The sequence below is a fragment of the Dasypus novemcinctus genome, chromosome 17, assembly GCF_030445035.2.
Source record: "Dasypus novemcinctus isolate mDasNov1 chromosome 17, mDasNov1.1.hap2, whole genome shotgun sequence".
NCBI lineage: Eukaryota > Metazoa > Chordata > Mammalia > Cingulata > Dasypodidae > Dasypus > Dasypus novemcinctus.
The window spans coordinates 86,056,353-86,062,559 of NC_080689.1; the positions used below are offsets into that span (position 1 = coordinate 86,056,353).

General features: G+C 47.2%; 1 non-coding gene across 1 annotated transcript; it reads left to right on the top strand.

Moving 5' to 3' along the window:
* Nucleotides 1–3,734: 3,734 nt before the first annotated feature.
* LOC131274134 (small nucleolar RNA SNORA9) lies at nucleotides 3,735–3,868 on the top strand. Its single transcript, XR_009181346.1, has one exon. It is a non-coding gene; the product is annotated as a small nucleolar RNA SNORA9 (small nucleolar RNA).
* Nucleotides 3,869–6,207: the final 2,339 nt, after the last annotated feature.

Here is a 6,207-nt window from a genome sequence, read left to right on the forward strand (position 1 = left end):
CCACATTTTCTTCAATTATTAATCACAATAGTTCATGAATAGAATATCAGTAAGTCCACTCTAATCCATACTCTATTCCTCCATCCCGTGGACCTTGGATTGGTTGTGTCCATTCCACATCTATGTCAAGAGGGGGCTTAGATTCCACATGGATGCTGGATGCAATCCTCCTGCTTTCAGTTGTAGGCACTCTTGGCACCATGGTGTGGTAGTTGACCTTCTTCAACTCCATGTTAGCTGAGTGGGGTAAGTCCAATAAACCAGAGTGTAGGAGCTGAAGTCTGTTGAGGCTCAGGGCCTGGCTATCATATGGTCAGTCCAGAGATTCAGATCCCCTGGGTATATCTTAAACCCCAGCACCAACTACAATTCTGGTAAAGTAACAGGAAAGACTTGTGAAAAGAGATCACATCTGTGTCCAGTTCCATCACACAGAAACACCAACTCCAAAGAAAGGCCAACTGACATGGCAGTGAACTCCATCTGCCATGACCATAAAACCTGTGGGTCTCTGTAGCCCTCAGAAGAACCAATACCCTGGGGTTGAATCTACTTTATCTGTCTCTGGGACTCTGCCCAGGTGTGCATAAGGGCAACCCCTCTGATAACCTCCTGGCTCTTTTTTAGAGACTCATAGCCATATAAACTCATTTGTCCATTCCCTTTCCCCCTTTGATTTAGGTCAAAAAGCATTTTTAACTCCTGTTATTATATGTAGAAAGAGATATTCTGCTGATCCAAGTTGCATCTTTTATTCAAGATCATTTTCTAGTTATGTCATCAGCTGGTACTTGGTAGTGATCCCTTGGTGACAGGGAGGCTCATCCCTGGGAGTCATGTCCCACACTGGGGGGAAGGCAACACATTTACATGCTGAGTTTGGCTTCGAGACTGGCCACATTTGAGCAACATGGAGACATTTTTAGCAACCTGAGTGTATATTAGGCCAAGTGCTTAGCACTTTTCGAGGATTTTTTCATTTAGTCCTCATATCAGTCTTACTAGGTCATATTCCTCCCCTTACATATGAGAAAAATGAGACATAAAATTCAAGTAATTTCTTACTATGACTTGTGAGCCTATTTTCCTGGGCAATTGTATGGAGACAATGATGTGGGAAAAGGAGCTCAATAATTTATCCCATGAGTCTTTCCAGGCTTAAATCCCAGCTGCCTTGACCCCTGGTGGTAATTCACCTGTGCACATCCATGGGGATGGGGCCTTGGAGCTCAGGGCCTGTGTCCTGGCATCTTGGCCTTATGTCCTCCAGCGGCCACTCTGTCAGGAATTTAGTTTGGTAAAATGTTAGATCCCACTTTGCTAGCCTTTATAAACCCTCCTTTTCCTCCCCAAGCCCCAGAGACAGTCTAAGTGGCCCCTTCTATGGAAAGATGAAAAGGTCTGACCTACACATGATCTCATTGGGAGCAAGGATTTCAAGAAAGAACCAATAAAATTGTTAGGTTGGAGGGACACAGACTGAAAAACTGGGACTTGGAACTGTCAATGCCTGGAACAAAGCATGCTATAAAAAGACAAACAAGCAAACAAACATCTCTGCTTTCCCTTTACTCTTCCTGTTTCATATCTTATCCTCTCATCAGTCAACTTTTGCTTCTTTTTCCTCCTCCTCTCCCTCTCACTTCCCAATTTCTATCTCTCCATCTTCCTTTACTTGTTTTTTTTCTTTTTAAGGAGGAATCAGGGACCTTGTACATGGGAGGCAGGCACTCAACCATGAGCTACATCTGCCTCCCTCCTGTTCTTTTTATTTTGTTTACTCACCCTCTCCACTCCTTTTTCCCATTTCTTCAAATACTATGTTTACCTCATGGAATTGCTCCAGGTCTTGTGGGCAGGAACGTGTTAGCATAAACACAAAGAAACATGGAATATTCTAAAAACCTCCTTTTACAGAAAATGTGTTAAAAACAGAAGCTACACTCCACTTTTTAAACCAGAAAGGATTCCATCCTGAGGCATGGACCTCAGAGTTGGAAAAGGATCTCAAGGTCCCCAAATAGGCTCTTGGTCTTGCAGACCAGCTGAGGGGGGACGTGGGGGAGCACTGCACTCAGGGGTGTCTGGGGCGGCATGCGTGCCCCAAAGAAGGGACAGGTGGGGTGACAGGTGAGCAGCTGACTGCTCCAGCTACAGTAAGTCTTAGCTCCTCTCACTGTGTCTTAGTTTATATACAGTCCACATGGTCTTTCCATATGTCCAGACATCTTTGCCCCCAAATAGTTGAGTCCTGTGCCCATGGGTGGGTCTCCCCGTCTCAGGAGGAGTCACTGCTTCCCACTCGCTAAGGTGCAGAGTGTGGAGACACTCTCTCTTTCCTGAGAAAGGACAACAACCCTGTCTGATGCGGTGTCCCAGGGCAGAGCCTTCCTAGGGTTCCTTGCCAGAGATCCTTTCCTCATTCTTGCTTTATTTTTTATTTCCCTCTTCTCCCTTCCCTTCCCCTTTCCCTCTTTAATTCTTTCCTTTTCCTCCCCATTTTCAACTTTCCCCTCATTTCTCTCTTACACGTACCACCACTCATACTCAGAGCTGTCCGTACTCAATAGGCTGCACCCACTGGGCTTTCAGAGGTGCCAGGGTGTGAGTTCTTTACCTGCTATCACTTTTAATCTTCGCAATTTTTTTTAACCTATGAAGTGGTTACCATCATTATCTGCATTCTAAGGGAGATAAAGTAAGGCCCAGGTCAGTGAAGAACCTTTCTCAGAGTCCCAAAGCCTATAAATGGCAGAGTTCTGACCCAGAGTTCACAGTCACAGCCCACAGGTGCAGCCTGGCTCTCTCACCTGCTTGGACTTGAACACATGTTGGCATGAACTTTCTGGATTCGAGGAACGTTCAGACCCCGTGGTGTCCCATTTCTGGGAGGGGATTCAGCCATACTAGGGTGCATGAACCCTTACTGGGGCCCACTGGACTTTATGGAATGAAGCCTTGGGGAGCTGAGCGCTATTCTTTGCCAGCCCCATTGGGTTAGCTTCGTAGTGATGCTGCAAGAAAGAGCACAAACTGGGTGGCCGAAAACAGCAGAAACTGCCTGGGTCAGCTCGGGATTCCACCACCTGTCCACCAGTCGCCTGGGAAATCCCCACCATCAGCACAGTCTGTGAAGTCCAGGGAACCCCTGAGGGATGCTGGACGTATCTGCCCGCCTTCCCTTCCCTCCAGCTCCTGGAACAACCTCTGCTCATGGCAGCCTGAGGCAAAGCTCTATTGAACTAAAAAGCAAACAGAAATGTATTCTCTCATGGTCCTGGGGAGCAGAAGCTGGAAATCAGGGTGTTGCAGGATTGGCTCCTCTGGAGGCTCAGAGGAAGAAACCACCCCTCCTCTCCTGCAGCTCCCGGGGCTTCCAGCCAGCCTTGGCGTTCCTAGGCTTGCAGGTGTGTCCCTGCGCTCCCCGCCTGACCTTCCCGAGCTGGTTTCCAATCATCCCCTCCTTACTAGGACACCAGCCACTCGGTTAGGGCCACCCCAGTCCAGCAGGACCTTATGTGAACTAAGTGCAACTGCAAAGATACTATTTCTACATAAGGCCATGTTCACAGTATGAGGAGGTTCACACTTCAGTATACCCTTTTGGGGGACACAATTCATCCCATGAAATGGGGCTTTACTAGCTTCGATCCTGGGGGTCAGGCTTCAGAGTGTTGCTTTCTGAAGAGGAGCTGACTTTGGGATCACGGATGAATTCCAGAAGGATGAGGGGCTTGCAAGCCTCCAGCGTGCTTGGGTCTGCAGTGACCCTGTGCATTCCTACAGTGCTTGCAAGAACAGGTTTGAAATGGTTTCAGGCCTTGCTCTGCTCCATCTACAGACCAAGGTAATAGACATTCAGACCGTTGCTTCCCCCCTCCCAAATATGGTATACTGGGCGTCTTGTCTGAACTGTCTAATACTGTAGCCACTTGGCCATGTGTGGATGTGTGGCTTGTTTAATGCTAAGTGAAATTTAAGATTCAGATTTTCAGAGGCTCTGAGTCTACAGGATGTTTGATTAGAGAAGTGAAGGCTAAGTTTTTACTGAAGAGCTGAATGCCTAAGGAACTAAGGGAGGGTGAGGGTAGCACGAGCTGAATTTAATGGAAGAGCATTGGAGAGGCAGGTGAGAATGTCTGCTGAGCACACATCTTGTGCCAAACCTGCTGATACTCAGCTTAGTTTCAATGTTGAGGAATCACTGTAGCTCCAGAGCAGTATGGGAACAGACGCTGAACATGTTGGACCTCAGCAGGGTTCCTGTTGGAGACAAATCTCAGCTGTGATGTCTTCCCACCATGGTGCACAGCACTTTGGAGTCTACCATTCCCCTGGTGTTTGAGCAGCAAAATTCCCATAATGCCAGAGCTGGAGGATCCTTGAAAGCCTGTGCCTTCAGTGTCCATCAGGCTGTTCCAAGGAATCTGTGCAGTGATGAGGAAGTCGATGTGGCTCAAGAAGTTGTCACCTGCCTACCACATAGGGGTCCCCAGATTAGGTCCTGGTGCCTCATAAAGATGACAGCAAGCTGATGCAATAAGATGATGCAATGAGGAAACAGTGAGAGACACAACAAGCAACCAACGGGGGTCTCTCAAGCAGTTGGGCACCTCCATCCTACATGGGAGGTCCCAGGTTCAGATCCCTGTGCCTCCTAAAAAGAAAAGAAGATGAGCAGACTCTGTGAGTGCAAACAACGGGGAGGAGGAGTTAAATTATCTCCCTAAAAGTCATTGGAATTTCTGATTCTTGGAGTAACGCTGGTGGGTAAAGGGTCCAGCTGAGGCTTAAGCCTGGGGTGGGGTGGGAGTGGTTGAATAAAGGTGATTTTAAATCTGAGGGGGAAAAAAGAATGAGGTGAGCCCTTAATTATTGAATGTGGCTTCCAGGGATGGGTAAGCAAGTTTATGTAATTTGAAGGGATGATATTGAACATTTCTGAACTCTACTCAGACATTCTAAGTTTTAAAAATGTGGCAATAGTGAATATTCTGAAGAGGAAGGATGGCAAGGTGTCTCCCTATTCAGCTTTCCCACCACTGTGCTTTCCCACCCACTGCTCTAGGTTTGACGAAGGAAAGGAAAAAGTAGAAAAACTGGATTATCTGTTGTTTGAGGGAAGGATTGCTGCCTTAGGTGTCTCTGTACTTCCTTAAGAGTGTTTGCTGAGAGCAAACTCAGTGAGTGTGAGCTGGATGGGTGAAAGAATGAGAGGGCAAGGTTCATTGCCACACATAAGTGGGGAGGGGAATCAAAGTGGGTTTATCATGCTCCCCCGCCCCACCCCAATACGTGACGTTTCATACCTGGGCCCCCCGCGCTGTCCTTGGTGCCCTGCTGAAGCCTGCGCCCTTCTGTTTCCATACCTGGTGCCCCTCACTAGGGGGTGGAGGCGGGGAAGGAGCACGTCTGACCACGTGGTCTGTGGAGCCCCGTTAGCGCTGGAAGGAGAGCAGTGGGGGCTTCAGAGTGCGGATTCAGGCAGGAGGGATTTGATCCCTGCCCACCGTTTACCAGCTGTATGGTCTTGACCTGTTACTTATTCTTCTCAGCCTGTCTTATCTGTAAACTGGGTCTTAGACATTTCTCTAGATGAACTTATTTTGAAATATGATATACATACAGAGAAGTCTGCAAGTCATAATTATACAGATTTCATAAAGCAGCACTGCACAAACGGAGGGCAGAATAGTGCCGAGCTCCAGACCCTCTTCTTGGCCCTCCCAGTCATCACCCACCCCACCTGATGCAAGAGGACCCCCATCCCAATGTCTAACTTTATTTTACTTCCCTCTGTTTTGGAATTTTATATGGATAGAAACATATAAGAAGGAACCTTTTGTATTTGGTTTCTTCTCCTTAGCATCATGCTTATAAGATTCATCTAGTGTTGGGTGTAGTTGTTGTTTGTTGTGTCTCCTTATTGAGTAGTGTTCCAATGTATATCACAAGGTAATTATCCCTTTCACTGTTGTAGACATTTCAGTTATTTCCAGTTTTTGGCTCTGAATGCTATTGTATATATATATTTTTGGTGGACAGGTGTTAGGAGGGGAACGATTCCATCTAGGAGTGGAACCGCTGGATTAGGGACTCTGACCAGCTCTGAGCTGTATTGAACCTGCCTGAGAGTTTAATGTTCATTTCTAACCTCACAGGGTTGTGAGGGTTAAAGTGCTCGTTAGGGTGCTTGGCAGAGAGAAG